Here is a 21,510-nt window from a genome sequence, read left to right on the forward strand (position 1 = left end):
TTGATACATAAAGTCATCTGGATACAATGCCCAACACAAAGCTTGAAGTAGAATGCCCATCATGTCAGTTCAACCTTGAAAAATGACAATGAAATTTTACTGGGCACCAAGTTTACTCACCCATCCTTACTAAGATTGGGGGAGTGGGGAAGGAGATGCAACCAACTATAAGAATGACCCAAAGTGAGTCAGATCAAAGATCCATCTAAGCCAGTGTTTGGTCTTCTGACAGTGGTCAATGCCAGGTGTTTCACAGAGGGAATGAACAGAACAGGGAACAGAATAGAATAGTGAGATAAATAGAAAGGAACATAAACACTGTCAAATCAAGTGTAAAAATGTAATAAGAAAAGCAAAAAAAGATTGAGGAACAGCTAGCCAAAAACTCAAAAAGAAATAACAAAATGTTTTTTAAGTACATTAGAAGCAGGAAGCCTGCTAAAAAACCTGTGGGTCCCCTAGATGATCGAGCTAGAAAAGGAGCAATCAAGGACGATAAAGCCATGCGGAGAAACTAAATGATTTCTTTGCTTCAGTCTTCACGGCTGAGGATGTTGGGGAGATTCCCGAATCTGCACTGTCCTTTGTGGGTGATGAATCTGAGGAACTGTCCTGGATTGAAGTGTCATTAGAGGAGGTTTTGGAACAAATAGAAAAACTTAATGTTAACAAATCTCCGGGACCGGATGGCATTCATCCAAGGGTTCTAAAAGAACTCAAATGGGAAATTGCTGAGCTATTATCCGTGGTTTGTAACCTATCCTTTAAATTGGCTTCCGTACCTAATGACTGGAAGGTAGCCAACGTGACACCAATATTTAAAAAGGGTTCTAGAGGCGATCCTGGCAATTACAGACCGGTAAGTCTAACTTCAGTACCGGGCAAATTAGTCGAAACAATAGTAAAGAATAAAATTGTGAAGCATGTAGAAGAACATAATTTGTTGGACAAAAGTCAACATGGTTTCTGTAAAGGGAAATCCTGTCTTACTAATCTATTAGAGTTCTTTGAAGGGGTTAACAAACATGCGGATAAGGGAGATCCAGCAGATATAGTATACTTGGATTTTCAGAAAGCCTTTGACAAGGTCCCTCACCAAAGGCTCTTGTGTAAATTACATGGCCATGGGATAAGAGGGAAGGTCCTTTCTTGGATTGAGAACTGGTTAAAAGACAGGAAACAAAGGGTAGGAATGAATGGTAAATTTTCAGAGTGGAGAGGGGTAACTAGTGGTGTCCCCCAAGGGTCAGTCCTGGGACCAATCCTTTTCAACTTATTCATTAATGATCTGGAGAAAGGGGTAAGCAGTGAGGTAGTAAAGTTTGTGGATGATACCAAACTGTTTAGGATAGTCAAGACAGAAGCAGACTGTGAGGGACTCCAAGAAGATCTCACCAAACTGAGTGACTGGGCAGCAAAATGGCAAAGGAAATTTAATGTGGATAAGTGTAAAGTAATGCACATTGGGAAAAATAACCCCAACTATACGTACAGTATGATGGGGGCTAATTTGGCTACGACAAATCAGGAGAAAGAGCTTGGAGTTATCGTGGACAGTTCTCTGAAAACTTCCATGCAGTGTGCAGCGGCGGTCAAAAAGGCAAATAGGATGCTAGGAATTATTGGGAAAGGGATAGAAAATAAGACCCAGAATATCTTACTGCCCCTGTATAAAACTATGGTATGCCCGCATCTTGAATACTATGTACAGATGTGGTCTCCTCACCTCAAAAAAGATATTTTGGCCTTGGAAAGGGTTCAGAAAATGGCAACTAAAATGATTAGGGGTTTGGAACGGGTCCCATATGAGGAGAGGTTAAAGCGACTGGGACTTTTCAGTTTAGAAAAGAGGAGACTGAGGGGGGATATGATAGAGGTATATAAAATCATGAGTAGTGTGGAGAGGGCCGATAAAGAAAAGTTATTTATTAGTTCCGTAAATAGAAGAACTAGAACACACCAAATAAAATTAATGGGGAGCAGGTTTAAAACGAATAAAAGAAAGTTCTTCACACAGCGTGTAGTCAACCTGTGGAACTCCTTGCCAGAGGAGGCTGTGAAGGCTAGAACTATAATAGAGTTTAAAGAGAAGCTAGATAATTTCATGGAGGTTAGGTCCATAAAAGGCTATTAGCCAGGGGATAAAATGGTGTCCTTGGCCTCTGTTTGTCAGAGACTGGAGAGAGATGGCAGGAGACAAATCGCTTGATCATTGTCTTCGGTCCACCCTCTCTGGGGCACCTGGTGCTGGCCACTGTCAGTAGACAGGATACTGGGCTAGAAGGAACTTTGGTCTGACCCAGTACGGCGTTCGTATGTTCTTATGGGAATCATTACGTGATCCATCCCCTGTTGCTTATGTCCAGCTTCTGGAAAATTGAGGCTAGGGACACTTCAGAGCATGGTTTTGCATCCCTACCCATCCTGGCTAATAGCCAATGATCTTCCATGAACTCCATGCTGCGTCCTCCCCTGCCCCCAGGGATTATAGAACAGCACAGGACACAGAGCCAGGAGACGTGAAAAGTGGACATCCGGCTAACTCCAATCATGCTGGATGTTTCCATCTCAGAGAGGTTTAACCTGTACTGTGTGTTCTAAGGAGAAGGCTTTTTTTTTTACCTTGGCCCACACCATGCAGCTGAGTCTCTCTCCCACCCACCTTTCCTTCCTTACTAAAGTGGATCAGTTACTGTACTTATCACAGAGACCCAAACCCAATTAATAAAAACAAAGCACTAACTGAATAAATATTATACAACCCAGGTTATTGAATTTTGAGCCCCACTATACAGAACAACACTTCCTGCAACTAAATTGTCCTTAAAGTGCATTTATTGGGTACATAGTGTAGAAAACCATTAAAAAAAATTAAACTGCATTTCACTATAGGAGCCCATTTAGAGATTAAAAGAAAAGAACCTTGGAGTCTGGGTGACTACAGATCTCTCTACTGAGGAAGCTTGAGAAGCATGCAAGATTGTACACAATATTTGTTGTAGGCTAAAGGCTGTAACTAAGGTGCAGATAGACAGCAGGGCTGGTCTGCTGAGGATTGTTATCAGTTGACAGAAACCACAAAGATGGGTGTTGCTGTGATCATATTCTTCAAAACCACAAGTGTCACTAGAACGGCAAGAAGGAACTAAAAGAAAGCTGAATGCACACCCCTCCCCTCACCACTTGAAATAAACACACACACTATTTTAAAAAAGACTCACTATGTGTTTGATCCCTGTTAGTCATGCCTCTGGAGGTAACACACTTGGGGCAAGATGGACACATGAGCAGAAGTAAAAGGTGTCATGTCACCCCTCTCATAGACTTTAAGGTTAGAAGGGACCATTATGATCATCTAGTCTGACCCCCTGTACAGTGCAGGCCACAAAATCTCACCCACTCCTCCTAGAATAATCCTCTCACCTATATCTCAGATATTGAAGCCTTCAAATACTTTGAAGACCCCAAGATGTAGAGAATCCTCTAGCTGTGAACTGTACCCCATGCTACAGAGGAAGGTGAAAAACCTCCAGGGCCTCTGCCAATCTACCCTGGAGGAAAATTCCTTCCCGACCCCAAATATGGCGATCAGCTAAACTCTGAGCATGTGGGCAAGACTCATCAGCCAGACACCCAGAAAGTTCTCTATAGTAACTCCTATCATCCCTCCATTGACCTATTTCCCACTGAAGGGCTTTTCCCACCATCCTCCTACCAACAGGGATTAGTATGGCTCCCACCAAACCCCCCGCATGAAACTATCCTGCAGTTGCATTAACCCAATGTGTGTGACATTAACTCGGGGGCAGAGAGGCTGGGGGAAGTGTTCCCTCTAAGGCTATGTCTACACTCGCGGCTTCTTGTGCAAGTACAGCCATTCTTGTGCAAGAACCCACAGATCATCCACATTGCGCAAGAGCAATTACAGTACGGCATGGTAAGACTGGGCATCTTGCGCAAGAGCTACGCTCTTTTCTAACAGGTGTAAGCTCTCTTGCACAAGAGGGCAGCATGGATGCTTGGCAGCGATATCTTGCACAAGAAACCCGAAGGGCTAAAATGGCCATCGGAGCTTTCCTGGGCAAGAGAGCGTCCACACTGCCATGGATGCTCTTGTGCAAAAGCACAACTCACACATGGCAGTGTGGACGTGTTCTTGCACAAGAACCCTTGTGCAAGATGTTCTTGCACAAGAAACTGCCAGTGTAGACATAGCCTAAGAGTTTCCTGCCAGGAGCAGAAAGAATTTTGTGTTGTGCACCAGTAATGAGTTCATGTGGCTTGTTTGGATGTGCCACTGTGGCACCCAAGTTATTAATAAATATTTTTAAACCTTTATCTTTTCTCTCTGCTGCCATATCTCCTCCCCCTTGTTCCATCAGCTCCCCTGGTGCCTGCTGCCCCCTCAACTCCTCACCCTCCTCTGCTGTTCTGACTCCTGCCCTTCTCACTGCCCTCAGCCCTCCTGCGACCTGCCCCCCTCCACCAGCCCTTCTCTGCCCCCTGTGCCCACTCCTCCAGTAGCCCCACTCTGATCATGTGAGCTACCCTCCTTATCCACTCTTCTAACACCTCCCTCTACACACATGCCCTGCCTCTCTCCTCTGGTGCTGGTCCCTTCCTTGCAGGTGTCTGCCCTTCTGCTTTACCCTCAGAATCCCCTGGCACCTGCACCTTCCCTTAGCCCTGCACCCTCCTGGTGCCTCCCCCTTCCCTCACTGCCCCTGCCCTTTTCCCTCTTTTTCCCTGATGCCCACCCCCTCACCACTCTCTGCCCCCATTCCCTTCATGCCCCTCTGTGCTTTCACACATGACTTGCGCCATCCTGGCCTTCCTCATGCTCACTCCTTCTTTCAAGCCTTCTCCCAGCGCCTCCTCCTCCAGCCCCCAATGTCTTTACCCTCTCCTCTCCAGTATCACCCTGTCCCCTTCCCATTGACACCTCCCCTCCCACCCTTTTCCTCTTTGTCTGCACATGGCCCCCTGTCTCTCCTCTACCCTGTCCCTTTGGTGCCTTCCTCTTTCTTCCCCCTCTCCCCCCCGTACAAGCCCCTGTCCCTAAAAGCTAAGTAATGTAGATACACCCTTAGATTCATAGTAATTCCCCTGTCAAAGGCACACCTCCCTCTTGTCCCTGATGCCAAGCAATTCTAGCAGCTCCAGTCTTGTCTGAGACTCCATTTGCATTCTTGTCTTAGTATCTTTTGGCTGTAAAGAGCCTGTGTGTGTGTGGATCAGAGGCCACAATGCACATTCAACATCTACAACCCAGCAGTAGAAGCATAAGATAAACCCTTCTTTTCTCTCCTGCTTCCTGTAAAAGTAATGTCCCTTACACAGTACACTGAAAAAGTTTTAGTTAGTATCATTATGGACAGTGCTCGAGTCCTTTGTAGGAAAAATGTGCAGCCTTGAATTGCAGACCATGTGTCTGATCAATCCAGCATGAAATAAGAGCACAAGAGCAGAAAAGTTAATTTTGCTGCAGAAGGAAAAATATGTAGCAGTTTTCTAAGGAGAGTGCAACGTCTTGACCATTTTGAAATTATCATTTTTTTGCCATCAGTAGAAAATTCAAGCCGACGCTAATACCATTAAACCACAAATGCACTTTTTGGGCAGAAGATTGTTAATCTGCTAAAATCTTTTTTAATTCAAATAAACTGTATCAGAGAGACAGCCAACTCTGCCATTCCTCACTACAGTATACAAGTTCCTAGGCTTCGGAAGTTATTATTGAAATTAAATAGGGATTGTAGAAATGGAATCCAAGAAAGGGAAAAAACCAATACATCTTTAAATAATCTCAACAAATATGATCAAGAAGGAAAAAGATCATTTCAACATAATCAAGGTTACTAAGTTCTCTCCCTTTCCAACGTAATTCCCCTGGATAAAATAAGGCTCCAATGTAGCATTAGGTTTCCTTCGGTGACATCTTTACTGTTAGCTATTAATGACCAGCTTAACTTGATGATTTATCAAAGGTAAAAGTGCCACTCTAATAACTTTCTACCCTTTGCCCAAGGCTACATATACAGGAGCTAATGCTTAAAGAGTTTGAGATATGTGCCGCATCGATTGTCCATAAAAATAAAGGTCTGACTGCAAACAAGAACAAGAGAGCACATTTAAAAAAAAAAAAAAAAACACACCATAAATTACAGGCAGTCCCCGGGTTACGTACAAGATAGGGACTGTAGGTTTGTTCTTAAGTTGAATTTGTATGTAAGTCGGAACTGGCGTCCAGATTCAGCCGCTGCTGAAACTGGCCAGCGGCTGACTACAGGAAGTCCGAGGCAGAGTTGCTCTGCCCTGGGCTTCCTGGAATCAGCTGCTGATCAGTTTCAACAGCGGCTGAATTTGGACGCCTGGGACAGAGCAGCTGGGGCGCTGCCGGGTAGGTCCCCGCAGCGCTGCACCTCAGTGCTGCGGGGACCAACCCGGCAGCACCCCAGCTGCTCTACCCCAGGTGTCCCCAAGTCAGCCACTGCTGAAATTGATCAGCTGCTGATTCCAGGAAACCCGGGGCAGAGCAACTCTGCCTCGGGCTTCCTGTAGTCAGCCGCTGGTCAGTTTCAGCAGCGGCTGACTTGGGGACGCCTGGGGCAGAGCAGCTGGGGTGCTGCCGGGTTGGTCGAGGAGCCCCAGCTGCTCTACCCCATGCGTCGTCGGCGAGAAAAGCCTGGTCTGCTGGGGGGGGGAGGGGAAGGGGGCGCACTAGCTGTGCCCCCCCCCCCGCAGACCAGGGAGACGTGGGTGGCGGGACCGCCGAGATGCACCACGGTCCCGCCTGTATCCTCCGCGGCTTTGCTCCGTGTCTCCCTGGTCTGCTGGGGGGAGGGGGGCTCAGCTAGTGCGGGGGGAGGGGGGCTCAGCTAGATTCTACATTCTGAAATGCTGTTTATAGTCTTTGCATAGTTTAGAGGTTTTGAAAGTCGTAGTTAATTCTGATACTGTAAAGTGATTATGCTTGGTCTGAGGGGGTGTTTAATCTTTACATTAGATATTTATCTCTGCATAGGAGATTTTCGCATTCCTGTTTTTTCTTGTGTGTCCTCATATACAATAACCAGGGCTCGACAAATAATGCAATCTACTCGCCCGTGGCAAGGAGATTGCAACCCAGAAGAGCCGGGTTCGGGCGATCTGCTCATGCGCAGATTGCCGGACAGCGCAGCTGGCGAGCGGGGCTCGTCGCGGTTCGGCAAGCCCTGACAATAACCATATCAGGCTCAGCTGTTAGCTACCTCTTCATCCAGTTTTAGATTCACCTTTAAAGGCTTTTTTGTGATAATAAACTTTTAATTCTAGTTGTTTAATAAATATATCAAATCTGGAAACCGCCCCACGTTCATATTCATAATTACGCACCAGTTATTAGAAGAATTTAATAATTGAGCATGTTATAGGTTATAGGGCTGTAGTAAATAACACCCCTAAATCGTTATTTTATAATATTCATTGCAAAGTATATAAAATGAAAATTTTGTATAACCAATAGCCTTAAGTGATTTTGTATAACCAACAGCCTTATAATCAGCAGCTAAACAGTTTCAACAAAGGAACAACAATGAAATTTCAAGAGATCTCTGTGCTGAGATTGCCTTCCTGAAATGTAAACATTCCACCAACTTTAAATCGGACTGCAAGCCAAAAGAACTGCTTCAAGAAATATTCGATCTCAGCCCCTCGACTATTTCCTAATATGACAATTGCATTACATATTTTTGTCAGTCTCCCTGCATCCGTGGCTTCAGGTAAATGCACATTCAATGTGTTAAAAAAAAGAACTATCGTCGTTCTACAATGGGACAAGAGCACTGAATGGGCTCACAATACTTAACGTTAACAGTGATGTTGCACATAAATTAGATTTTTCTTCAATTATAAAGGAGTTTGCACACAACAAAGCCAGAAAAGCATTGCTAAAATGAAGAGTTTTGCTTGCAGTGGAAACTTACAATTAAAGTTACATTTTTAATATACATGCCATTGGTATAATGACTTAATTGTTAATACATAAATGTCTCAAGTGTTCAGTTTCATATATTGTTTTGGTTTTAGTGTGACCCTGTGGATGAGAAGTTAGATACATCAGGGGCCTGAGGCTGGGACTGGGCTGGGGCCTCTTAACTCAAAGTGACCAGGCCTCTGTCATTCTCTGAGAGTGCCTGGCTCCACTGTTAAGCAGGGATGAATGTGTCACTAAAGACAAGTGACCCGCAGGGAAATCTGCACTGCCATTCTCATTCAGTCAAGATCTTTAGGGCCAGTTAAAAGTGGACAAAGGAAAGCATGCATCAAGACCTTTGAAAAAAGAGCGAGAGAAGAGGGAGGGCTTCTATGAAGAATAGAAATGCAGAATGACAAACAAGCTTGGCCACAGTGCCAAGCACCCAACCATGTAAAATTACAGCTCTTTAAACCATTAAGCTAGTGGTTCTCAAACTTTCTAGCCCATAAACCACATGGCTCAATGCAAACCTTTCTGCGGACCACCAGATGTTAATGGAAATTCACTATTAATTACATCATTACACCTGAGCCATTTTGCTAGTGCTACAGCTGGGGAGAACGGTTTAAATTATTAAACAGATTAACCATTTTAGCTGTCTCACGTTAATTTACTAAAACTAATATTTTATTAAAATGAAGTTAAGTCCAACACAAAAGGTATCAATGTTTTCTTCATTTATGGCAGGGGTGGGGAACTTTGTGTGTCGGGGCCACAGACCTAGACATAAATCAGTTGGGGTATGTCTACACTACCCCGCTAGTTCGAACTAGCGGGGTAATGTTGGCATACCGCACTTGCAAATGTAGCCCGGGATTTGAATTTCCCGGGCTTCATTTGCATAAGCGGGGAGCCGCCATTTTTAAAACCCCGCTGGTTCGAACCCCGCGCAGCGCGGCTACATGGGGCACGAACTAGGTAGTTCGAACTAGGCTTCTTAGTTCAAACTACCGTTACTCCTCATTCCACGAGGAGTAACGGTAGTTCGAACTAGGAAGCCTAGTTCGAACTACCTAGTTCGTGCCCCGTGTGGCCGCGCTGCACGGGGTTCGAACCAGCGGGGTTTTAAAAATGGCGGCTCCCCACTTATGCAAATGAAGCCCGGGAAATTCAAATCCCGGGCTTCATTTGCAAGTGCGGTATGCCTACATTACCCTCCTAGTTCGAACTAGGAGGGTAGTGTAGACATACTCTTGGGGACCACACAAGTGAGAAGCAAAAAAACTCCTCCAAACCCCCCCAACCCTCACTGATGTGGCTCCCAACTGAAACACCTCACTCCTCTAATGTTCCAGCCCCACGAGGCGAGGGGAATGGACAGGACAGGGAGGACTGAGGTTCAGGGCTTCTCATAGGCCAGATTTACTTTTCTGGGGTTCCACAGCTAGTAGCTTTTATGGACCCCTTTAGGCTTTGGGATGGGAGCAAAAATGAGAGGTTCAGTGTGCAGGACAGGGCTGCCAATGAGTGGGATAGGGATGGGGTGCAGGATATGGGAGGGAGGTGGAGTGCAGATGCATGGTTGGGGGGAGGTAGGGTGCAGAAGCAGGCTGGGAGTAGGGTGTCTGGCCAGGGTGAGTGAGTAGGAGCAAGGAGAAACCATGGATGCAGAAGCAGGGTGGGGGTAAGTGTCTAGCCAGGGGGGAGGGTGTAGGATCAAGGGAGGGTGCAAGAGCAGGCTGGGGGTAGGGTGTCTAGCCAGGGAGATGGGGGCAGGGAGTGGCTGGGGCTTCCTGGGAGCCATGTGCCCTCCCCCCTTGTGATGGGCGTGTGTGTGTTAGTACATAAGAACGGCCGTACTGGGTTAGACCAAAGGTCCATCTAGCCCAGTATCCTGTCCGCCAACTGTGGCCAGCGCCAAGTGCCCCAGAGGGGGTGGACCGAAGACAATGATCAAGTGATTTGTCTCCTGCCAACCATCTCCAGCCTCTGACAATCAGAGGCCAGGGACACCATTCCTTTTATGGACTTAACCTCCATGTGTTCTGGGAGCTGTGTGCCCTCCCCCCTCGTGGTGGGGGAGAGGGTTCCAGGAGCCATGTGCCCTCTCCCCTTCCTGGGAGGGGGAAGGGGTCCATGAGCTGCGAGGCCTCTACACTCATGGCAAGAGGTGCAGCCAGGCCTCAGCCCCCCTCCCTGGTGGCTGGCTGGGTGGGACAAAGAGACTGGGGTAGTTTTGGCCTCTGGGGGAGGGGAGGGAAGAGAGAAGAGCTGGGACAACTTCAGACCCTCCCCAGCAGCTGTGAGGGGGAAGAGTCAGGGCTAGAGTGAACTTGGTCTCGGGCCCTCCCTGACAGCCAGGGAGAGAGCTGGGCCAGCTGCGGCCTGGGTCCTACCCCGGCCTGGGTCCTACCCAACTCCCTGGCAGACAGAGGGAGGGAGCTGGGGCTAGCATGGCCTCAGGGGGTCCCGGTGGCTGGTGGGAGAGAGCTGGGGCAGACCAAGGCTGCCACGCCTTGGCCTGGCCCTCCCCAGCGGCAGGAGCTGGGGCTGCCTAACCCCAGAGGGGGGTTGGCCAGTGTAGCAAGGAGGCAGCACCACCCCCTAGTTAAACTTTAAAAAGCTGACTTATCTTGCGTCTATTGAAATAAGCCCCATTCAAGGTCCGAGGCTTTATTTTCCTCTTTTTAAAACAAACCATAACATAGGGTCATATCCACAGCAATAAGATACATTTGTTTCACAAAGCTGCAGTCAATTTTGCCAAGACAGTGAGCCTCTAAAATCACAGAATACCACTCAGGAGCAAATGTACACTTCATAATAATCTGGTTGCATAGACATTAGAAAAAAATCACACACATCACATCTCACCTTGCAAGGGAGGAAAAGAAAGTGACATTGATCATCCAGTCCCCTTGTTTAGACACCTGCAATGATTTTCTGGCTCATCTCCCATCCAGGTAAGCTCTTTAATTGGATTGTTATGACTATAACTAGCATAGCGTTATCTGAAGATAAGTTGGTGCATTCAAAATTTTAATCTGCCCAGATAAGACCAAAGAATGAGATGTACATATAAAAATCTGCTTTGTTACAGCAGTAACAAGTTTTGCCAGGCAATGCCTGTTATCACAGTGTCCCTTGGTACAAAGCTGATAGAATGTCTGGGCTAGTAGAACACCCAGCAACAACGGAGCCAGATTAACTCTTCTATGGGCGCAGAGCTATTAGACTTTGTTGGGCCCCACAAACAAGTCCTTTTTGTAACTGAAAACAAAATGATCACAATTATGGTATCAAGGCTATTCTCACTATGCTAAACTTGCCTTTTAATTAACAAAAAGCCTGCTTCTTACCTTAGAACAGCCGTTATATAGGTTGCATTTCTATAAACCAGAACTCTCTGGCGCAGCAACATATGTAGTCCAGACGGGGCCGGGAATCTGGGGATACGCCAGGGACCGGGTGAGAGAGCCTGGCAGCCTGGTGATGAGGGGAGGCAAGGCAGGGTTTGGGGCTGGCAACAGGGGAGCCAGAAATGACCTCCTCTGGTCTGGCAAAATCCCTCATCCAGGACCAACCAGGTCCCGAGAGTACCAGACCAGAGAGGTCCAACCTGTATTATGCTGTAATAATTAGAGGTTGGACCTCCCTGATCTGGCACCATTGGTCCTGAAGGAAAGATTTTGCTGGACCAAAGGAAGTCATTTCTGCCCCCTTGCTGGCCCCAGCCTGGCTATTGTCTTCCAGGCCGGCCGCTCACCACCCCAGCTGCCAGCCCTCCACTGAGATGCCCTGATCCTTGAATATGTCTGGTGCAGCAGGACCATGGCGTCCCAGTTTAGAGAGGTGCCAACCTATAAGTTTCTTTCTGGGAGGGAGTTAGGGGGGTGAGGGTCTCCAGTCTGGGGCTGAGTGTTGGGGTGCAGGACATGATGAAGGGTGCAAGCTCTGGGAGGCACTTTGGTGCAGGAGGAGATTCTGACCTAGGGCAGGAGTTGGGATGGAGGAGGGGGGGCAACGTGCAGGCTCCTGCCAGGAGGTGTTTACTACAAGCAGCTCGCAGCAGAGCTCCACACTACTCCCCAAAGTGGCTGGCTGCTAGCACATCTTTGTAAGGCCCCTAGGAGAAGGAGGGCAATGGGTTGTCGTCCGCTGCTCATGCCTGCAAGCACTGCCCCTCCAAGGGACAGTGTGCATATTTGCCAAGGCCACAATCATGACGCACCAGCAGCTGGCTGCTTCCAGGTGCAGAGTGGGACCACTACAGGCAGCCTACTTGAACCCTAGTGCATGGCTGGACTTTTAGCAGCCCCTAAAGCCTCTGCATTCATCTTGCCCTGAGTAAGAGATACTCCGTTAAGAGCTGAGGACCAGAAGAGGGATGTACAAACAAGTCTCCATTAGCCCTTTTTTTTTTTAATTAAAAAAAGCAATGATTCCTGAAGTCAACTTGTATATGTTTGGAAGGGAATGGCTAGGCAAGGTTAAATAAGCAACAGAAAAAGAGATTTCCTGAGACTAGCCAGGTGGGGTTGAACTTGGTAAGTAACTACAGAGATGCTACAAGCCAAAATAACTCACCTGCCCAACAGGCACTTTATGTCTCTCTCTAAAGGAGAGCAAGGAAGCATTTTGTCCAAAGAATAGGCCCCGCTGGATTAGCTGCATTTCATCCTTTCCCATAATCCCAGCCATGCTGTGCAGATCTGACCACACAGGTCCATGGCAGCTGCATAGAGAAATTCCTTCACACACTCTCATCCATTTACCAATTAGATTCAATGGCCCTTAACTTGAAATTTGTTTTATAGTGGATCCACCGCACAAAACATTAACCAAGCTTCTCATTTTCATTTCATTAAAAAACCCCACCATGTGAAAAATTATCTTGCCCTAATACAAAATAATTCTCTTCAATCAGAAAGGGTAGGAGTAGCTGAATCCTTTAAACCTAGAATCAGCCCAGTCTGCCCTCTTTATGGCAGTACCAGATTTACTCGATATGCATCAGTGGTCAGTACTGAATATGGCATTTGAGAGCAGAGTTCTCAAACTGGGGTCTGCGGATGGCTTAGGGGTAATTATATCATTAATGGTGAGTTTCCATGAACAGTTTGTAGTCTGTGGAAAGGTCTGCATTGAGCTGGGTGGGCCATAGAACAAAAAGTCTGAGAACTGCTGAGCTAATGGTTAAAGCAGAGATTTATATGCTGTGCCAGGGGCCCTTATTCCCTGCTCTAACACCAATACCTTAAGAAATGAAGTAACTTACCTAACACCTCACATATTCTTCCTCTGCAAAATGAAAACAGCCCTCACTGGGTGCTTCAAGAGGTTACAGGTTTTCAAAGTACTTTAAGACCCTCCAGTAAAATGTGCTAGATAAATGAAAAGCATAAAGTAAATGGAAACTACATGATAATGTATTCAGTAACCCTATGGCTTCTTGGGATTGCCCATTATTCCTCAGCTGAAGTAGAACTTTTTCCCTCACAAACACATCAAAACATATACTAAGCTGGCACCTAGATTTTTATGCAATCCTCAAATCCTTTTCCTGATCCACCACCTTCTACATAGCACACACTTAGTATTTAGCTCCTTTACAGAAGACTTAGTTAAGGTTTACTGGCCCAAGTCAACAAAATGCCCCTAACTGGCTCATGTATCTTTTCATTACAGGCAGTCCCCGGGTTACATGGATCCGACTTACATCGGATCCCTACTTACAAACAGGGTGAGGCAACCCCATACTAGCTGCTTCCCCCCAGCAGACCAGGGAGACGCGAAGCTAGTGCCGCCCCCCCCCCCCCCAGCAGACCAGGGAGACGCAGAGCAGCTTTTCTCAGCAGACACCTCAGCTTGAGAATAAAGGACTGAGGGAAGTGAGGTGTGGGAGAATAAAACTGAGCTCTGGAGAAATGTTTGGCTAGAGTTTCCCCTACAATATGTACCAGTTCCGACTTACATACAAATTCAACTTAAGAACAAACCTACAGTCCCTATCTTGTACGTAACCCGGGGACTGCCTGTACTTGCTGTATCTCTGATTTTAATTCTTTTTCCATTCCTACATCCAGAGTCTTGTATCTAAATTTAAAGATAGAAAACACTGTGGATCAGTTATCTAATCATGGGTATATGCAATACCAACAATTTAGCCAATCACAATAAAACTGTCCAGAGACATGGGGTTTGCTTTTATAATCAGATGAAACTTTACATTACTATTCCTCTTTCAGCAATTTTTATTTTAACTAAATACAGCAGCAGCAGAGTGAAATAGCAGGCAACAACAAATTCTCAGGCAAATCGGCACTACAATAATGAGACTGACTTTACCACAAGCTATTTCAAGAGGGGCAGAGAGATCAAGTCAACAAAGAAGGCCCTCCAGGGGTGCAGCAAGAGCAAGATATGTTTGTACCTATGCATCCACAGGATAGCAGTGGCTCAGTCCAAGGGGAGAGACTCCTCCTCCAGTCCCTACTCCTTTTTGTCCCTGGTTGTAAGAAGACCACTGTGGTAAAAACATTCATGTAAAAAAGAACCTGAAGTGATAATGATGGAACAGTTTATAGTTTCATTTGTAGAGGGGGAAAATAAACTTACTTGAAAAGAGCTCATTCAGATTTTACCAGAAAATTCTACATTAATGCAGATATGCTCGTTCCCAAGATGACCAGGGAATGTCTCCCCTATACGGGGATCTACAATCTAAACTGATTGCTGAGCGCTCTCCCATCACCCTTACTGCACACAACACGCTGCAGTAAGTATGGCAACTTCAGCTATGCTATGTACATAGCTGAAGTTATGTAGATTAGATTGATTTCGGGGGTTAGTGTAGACAAGGCCTAAGAGTCTCAATCCCAACATGTACATATGGCAAGAGAGGTAAAAGCAATCATGGTGCATTATCTCCAGCTTCTTGGAGACAGAAGCCAAGTGAATATTCAGAGCTGCAACCAGTTTAATTCTAGGTGTTATTTATTTTTAACTCCATTCCATAAATCAATATAAACCAGATTATTAACCTAATTTAAACAGAATTAAGAGTGTCTACAATAGATTTTGCATAATTTGAACTAAACTGGTTTAAAGCCACACCTAAAATTCAACCTCAACAAGTATGAATATGGATAAGCCCGGAACACAAGAGACAATATTAGAAGTATGCAAAGCTCCTTATATGCTGGTAAAGGAGTGATAAGCATTTGGCTTGGATACAATATTTTGACCATTGCAATATTAAAGAAGAAACTGATTCATTCACAGGGCAAATTATTCACTAAGGGTATGTCTACACTACAGTGTTATTTCGAAATACAGGCAGTCCCCGGGTTACATGGATCCGACTTACATCGGATCCCTACTTACAAACGGGGTGAGGCAACCCCGCACTAGCTGCTTCCCCCCAGCAGACCAGGGAGACGCGAACCTAGCGCCTCCCCTCCCCACAGCATACCAGGGAGACGCAGAGCGGCTTTTCTCATCAGACACCTCAGCTTGAGAATAAAGGACTGAGGGAAGTGAGGTGTGGGAGAATAAAACTGAGCTCTGGAGAAATGTTTGGCTAGAGTTTCCCCTACAATATGTACCAGTTCCAACTTACATACAAATTCAACTTAAGAACAAACCTACAGTCCCTATCTTGTACGGAACCCGGGGACTGCCTGTATCTTATTTCAAAATAGCTTATTTCGAAATAATGCATCTACACACAAAATGCATTTTGGAATAGCATTTTGCTATTTTGAAATCTCTTGTCCACACTGAGTGGACTCTGAATCGCTGGCCAGAACCAGTTCCGGCAGGGCACCAGGTCAGGACATACTGTGTGGGGCTGCTGCCTGAAGCTATCTGAGGTCTGTGCTTAAAGGGACCTCCCTGGACAGCCAGTTCTCAGGTTTCCCTGCTTGCTTGTCTACCTCAATGAGAGTCAGAAAAGCATTTTGTCTCTGCGTGCTCTGGTTGCCCTCACTCTGGCACCACAACACTCGGCAACATGGAGCCAGAGCTGCCCCTGGACACTCTAGTGATTCTCTTTGATGCGTTGCTGCCAGCCTGGCTGCACTTGCTGCAGGCTGCCATCCGGGAGGTCCATTGGGGAGGCTGTCAGTATCGAGGCGGCCCTGCGGGAGAGCTTCCACCCGGAGGAGCATTAAGAGCCTCCCTGGTCTGCCCCACTGTGGGCTTGTGCCTCATTCCTCCTGCACGTCCTTCCACTTACCCCTTCCTAACCCCCTTTCCTTCCTGAGGTCAAATAAATACACGTATTTTCATGAACACAAACTCTCTTTATTTAAAAAAACAGGAGGGGGGGAAGGAATGAAACTCTGGTGAGGCTGGGAAAAGGAAGTGAGAGAGCAGAGAAGAGAGGGTGGAAGAGGGGAGGGGGAACCTGGGAGGAGGGAACTGGAAGGGGGAAGCAAGGGCAAGGGGAAGCTCAGGGCTCAGGGTTGGGGGTCTCGCCAGAGCAACTTGATTTTCATGCAAACCTGCTCCTGGGTTCGCATGTGGCCTTTGGTGGCCAGGCTGGCAGCTATCCTGCCATCGACGGCCGATTTCCTCCATCTTGTGCGGAGATCATGGATGCTGGGGGCATCCCCCCCCCAACCGTGAATAAGGTCCATGATCTCCACCCTGGACCAGGAAGGCACCCGCCTTCTCCGGGCCCTGGCAGGCTCCTGGGAGCTGGCAGACTGCTCCTGGGGAGCAGTGGAGGACTGGCTGCCAGTGGCTTGGTGGCTCATGTTTTGGGGCCACTGGGTCTGGGGCAGTGCCTGCTGGCATAGACTCTTGCCACAGTGCCTATCCCTTTAAGGACTCCGGAGAGGGAGGGAGGGAGTGGAGTGTTCTTGGTTGAGGCTGGAGTGGCCACCAGGGCACCCTGGGAAGGCTGGATGCCCCCTATTTCGAAATAAGTGTCTACACAGCACTTATTTCAAAATAGCTATTTTGAATTTGGCGTTATTCCTTGCAGAATGAGGTTTACAAAATTCGAAATAAGCGCTCTGCTATTTCCAATTTATTTTGAAATAGCGGTTTGGCTGTGTAGACGCTAGGAAAGTTATTTCTAAATAAAGGCTGTTATTTCAAAATAACTTTGCTGTGTAGACATACCCTTAGGCAGTCTTGCTTTTGAGAGTCATACACATTATCTATGATAGGGTTGAAGTCTGAAGATTTCAACAAACCTCAAGGGTATCAATACAGGCTGACAGCATTCCACACTTGTCTGCAGTAGACACAAATAAAATGACCATGTTATTATTTTAGCAATGAAGTTTTCCTTATATGAACACTTACAATCTATTCTTTGCTATGTGACTTGCAGTACTACATAAGAGGATTTAAAGCAAACAGTTCTTTTTGTGCTGTAGCCTGATACAGATACAGGGAAAAATAAACAAACAGTCTCATCTGTATTTTCATATTGGGCCGGAGTGGGAAAAAAGTGACTTATCAAAGTGTAAATTTAGCCATTAAACCATTTTCTGCCCTTTTCCTCTTGATAAAAAGTTATTTCTATACATGGTTCCCCCTCTTATGCCTTCATGTCTGCCTAAAGAGGTGAAAATTCTATATTTTCCCTTGATTTCTGAAAATAACCACTCTACTGTTAAGGAACCTTGTGTGTGCAACCATCCTTGCTGTTTTTAGCGAAAAACAAGGTGGCATGGGACCAGAAATTTGGCTTTGAGGACAGCTGAAAAAACTGCAAAGCCACTAAAGCAGCATATGAAACAGCTGCATCCTTTAAGATTCGCCTACATTTCTGTATTTCTCCCAGTCATTTGGCCTGAGGCAAGTTGTTCATGGTATGTGTGTAGTGTATAAGTTCTCGAAAACAGGACAATGACTCCTTCCAAATGGATCTAAATGGCCAGGAAAGCCCGCATGTTTAGTTACTGCCCATCCCAGTTTTTTCATCTCAGAGAATGACAGACTCGTTATGATTGTTCACTTGGCCTCTCAGTCCTCAGCTGCTTGAAACATACTGGCACATGACCAGGGTCAGTGTGCACAGCCAAGCAAGCAAGCCTATCAGGAAGCCTCAGGCACTTGATAAAGTCTCTGTGGGACTCTGGAAATGAACAGAACTTAGGATGGCTGACCTTTCATTTCCATCACTTCCCCCTCCCTCCCTAGGATTATCTGGGGCTGGAATAGGATTTTGATGTTCATCAGGCAAACAGCCATACCAGATGAGAAAGAGAGAGTCCTGGATTTCTTACTTTGCTTTTGTGAGCTTTTTTTATAGGATGAAAAAATAAGACAGGTGAACCACACTGTCTCAGGCTAACAGGCAACACCATCGTGACTTACAAACTGGGAACCTTTAACTGTCATTTTATGATTTACACAGAATGCAGTGTTAGGAAGTATGTGGGGCAAAGCCTCCAGGATATGAGTCAACAACAGCACTCATTTGCACCTGCGTTAGGGATGGATGGTAAGTGATAAATCAAGTGAGAAATAAAGTCCAGATTTTAAATAAGAGACATCTGTTTGCTGTACAAATTCAATTCCTGCTTAACAGAGCATGGTGTAAAGAGTTAGAGAAAATGCTTTGAGAGGCAATTCCTCCTAGCCATCTACAGCACGGTGGACTTCAAGGATCTCTGCATCTCCTACAATGTCTGTATAATTTGATTCTTCCCAACATGAATATCTAGCAGCAGCATACAGAATGGGAAGTGACTATCTAGGAATGAGTACGGCAGAAAGGGATCTAGGGGTCAGAGTGGACCACAAGTTAAATATGAGTCAACAGTGTGATACTGTTACAAAAAGCAAACATGATTCTGGGATGCGTTAACAGGTGTGTTGTGAGCAAGACACGAGAAGTCATTCTTCTGCTCTACTCTGCGCAGATTAGGCCTCAGTTGGAGTATTGTGTCCCGTTCTGGGCACCAAGTTTCAAGACAGACATGGAGAAATTGGAGAAGGTCCAGAGAAGAGTAACTGGAATGATTATGGGTCTAGCGAACATGACCTATGAAGGAAGGCTGAAAGAATTGGGCTTTTTTAGTTTGGAAAGGAGAAGACTGAGAGGAGACATGATAGTGTTTTTCAGGTATCTAAAAGGGCGTCACAAGGAGGAGGGAGAAAAATTGTTCCCTTGGCCTCTGAGGATAGAACAAGCAGCAATGGGCTTAAACTGCAGCAAGTTGGAGCCCTTCGATGCCTGGCCAAGCTGGGGCCAGCACTTGGTAACCCCAGGCTCTGCCTGCCCCAACCCTGGAGTCGCAACCTGCAGGCAAAGGGCTGGTCCGGGCAGGGAAGAGACTTTGCTCCCCTGCCCCAACCTCTCCTCAGCCCAGTGCTGCTCCCCTGCTGGTGAGTGCGCTGGGGACAAAGAGATGTGAAAGCAGGAGGGGGATGTGAAGGAGGAGGCAGGGGCAGGATGGGAGGGGTTGCACTGACGGGGATGGGGTGATGCAGGGGATCAGGCTGGAGCAGAGGGAAGGTGTGTGTGTGTGTGGGGAATACAATTTTACTTCGCAGAAGCTGCACTTTCCTTTACTCCCCACTTCTTTGTCTATCTCCCTAAGTACCCATTTGGCTGCATTCTCACCCTCTCACCATTTCTGTGTTACCTCCCCAACACCAACCCAACCCCAAACTTCCTCTTGTAGCCCCGCCCCAAACCCTCTCCTGCCACTAAACTCCCTTCCAGACCTTGCCCTCCTCACCCCATCCCGCATCACACTTGCTGGCAGCCCCTTCCCACACACCGAACCTCTCATTTTTATTCCCACCCCAGAGTCTAAAGGAATCCACAAAATCTACTAACTCTGGAACCCAGAAAAGTAAATCTGGCCTACAGGAAGCCCTGAACTTCTGTCCTCCCCGTCCCTTCCCCTCAAACAATGGGGGTTGGTGTCTCAGTTGGGGAGCACATCAGTGAGGGTTGGGGGATTTTAGGAGGAGTTTTTTTGCTTCTCACTTGCGTGGTCCCCAACTGATTCTTTTTGTGGGTCAGTGACCCCGAGCCCAAAAAAAGTTTCCCACCTCTGCCATAAAGAAAACACTGAAACCTTTGAAGTTTGACGTAATATTTTACTTTATTTAAAATGAAGTTTGATAAACTAACATGAGAAAGTTAAAATGCTTAATCTGTTTAATAATTTAAATTAAATCGTTCTCTCCAGCTGTAGCACTAGCAAAATGGCTAGGGTGTAATTATGTAATTGACAGTGATTTTCCATTAGCTACTGGTTGTCTGTGTTTGCATTGATCCATGGGGTTCATGTGGTGTGTGGTGGAGCGCCCCATCCCTCCCGGGACAGCGGCAAAGCCCAGGGCAGGAGGGTTAAATATCAGCACACCACTTCAGAAAGATTTCTGACCCCTGATCTAGAAGGTGCTTTGTCCTGCCATGAGGGCAAGGGACTGAATTCGATGACCCCTCAAGGTCCCTTGAAATTTGCAGGCAGAGGCAGCAGTGAATTTCAAGGAGTTGAATGTCATCAAGGTACAGGAATTAGGTATTGATAACTGCCAATAAGAATAAGACCAATAAAACCATTGTGAAAAATACTACCAGATTAACTAATTAGTAACACATTTAATATCACTGGAGGGATAGTTACCTCTCCCTCAATAAAGGGAAAAAATCCCAAAGAACAGGTGTATACTGTTTACTTTCCAAGATAACATTTACTCATAGACCATACACATTTTTCTCTTCTGAAGTCATATATAGCCTTTAATAAAGGGATGTATAAATGATATCAGCTAGCAACAACCATTTCAACAAGTGCTTAAACTGACTGTATTATCTTAACAGGTTCCCATAGCAAGTCAAAAGCAAAGTTAACCAAGTTTCAAATGCTCTTTTTCCAGCCTGATACAATGTGCAGGTTGGAGGAACACTAACAAGTTTTTACTTTGAGGTGCATAAAAAATAATCTGGTTGTGTATTCGTCAACATTTTAATGTTCAATTCAGAAGTGTACACATGTGACCTCCATAGTTTTCCTCAGCCCTCAGAAGAAGGGGAAGCTCTTCCACAGGGGTCAAGTCTATGATGAGACAAATTTTAACAAGATGAGTGGCAACTTTCTACTACCTACACTAGCAATTTGTTTAAATAAACCATAGATAGCTTTAAAGGGAGAACAAGAACCTTTAATGAGCCCTTAGACAAGTCATATGAAATTTAGTTATCAAAATAAGATAAAGAAATAAAAAACAAAAAAACTTTGGCTCTATAGTAGCGAACACCTGTAAGCGATTAAACTAACATTGCTTGTGTTGTTGCTTTTCCATTTGCCTAAGCAGTTTCCCCACATTTCATGCTAATTATGCAATTGTGCAGCTCTGTACACAGACATTTGGAAGATCCAAGTTATGTTACTTTGTATTTATCACTCCCAACTTTACTCAGTCCACAACCAGGATGTAAATCTGAGCAAATTTCTCCTTTCTTCAGAGTCACCAGCAAGCAACATGCTGTCCCAGCCTATGAGTCTTGCATTTAAAATATGCAAGTAAATACATGTCTAGTTACTGCTTTGCAGATTAGTTTTGCAATA

General features: G+C 45.9%; 1 protein-coding gene across 2 annotated transcripts in view; it reads right to left on the minus strand.

The window, feature by feature from the left end:
* The window catches only part of KCNK5 (potassium two pore domain channel subfamily K member 5), a 72,835-nt gene that overhangs the window by 9,646 nt on the left and 41,679 nt on the right, over positions 1-21,510 (minus strand). The gene's annotated exons all lie outside the window — the stretch shown is intronic.

Source organism: Pelodiscus sinensis, chromosome 3, assembly GCF_052426305.1.
Source record: "Pelodiscus sinensis isolate ZL-2025 chromosome 3, ASM5242630v1, whole genome shotgun sequence".
Taxonomy (NCBI): Eukaryota; Metazoa; Chordata; order Testudines; family Trionychidae; genus Pelodiscus; species Pelodiscus sinensis.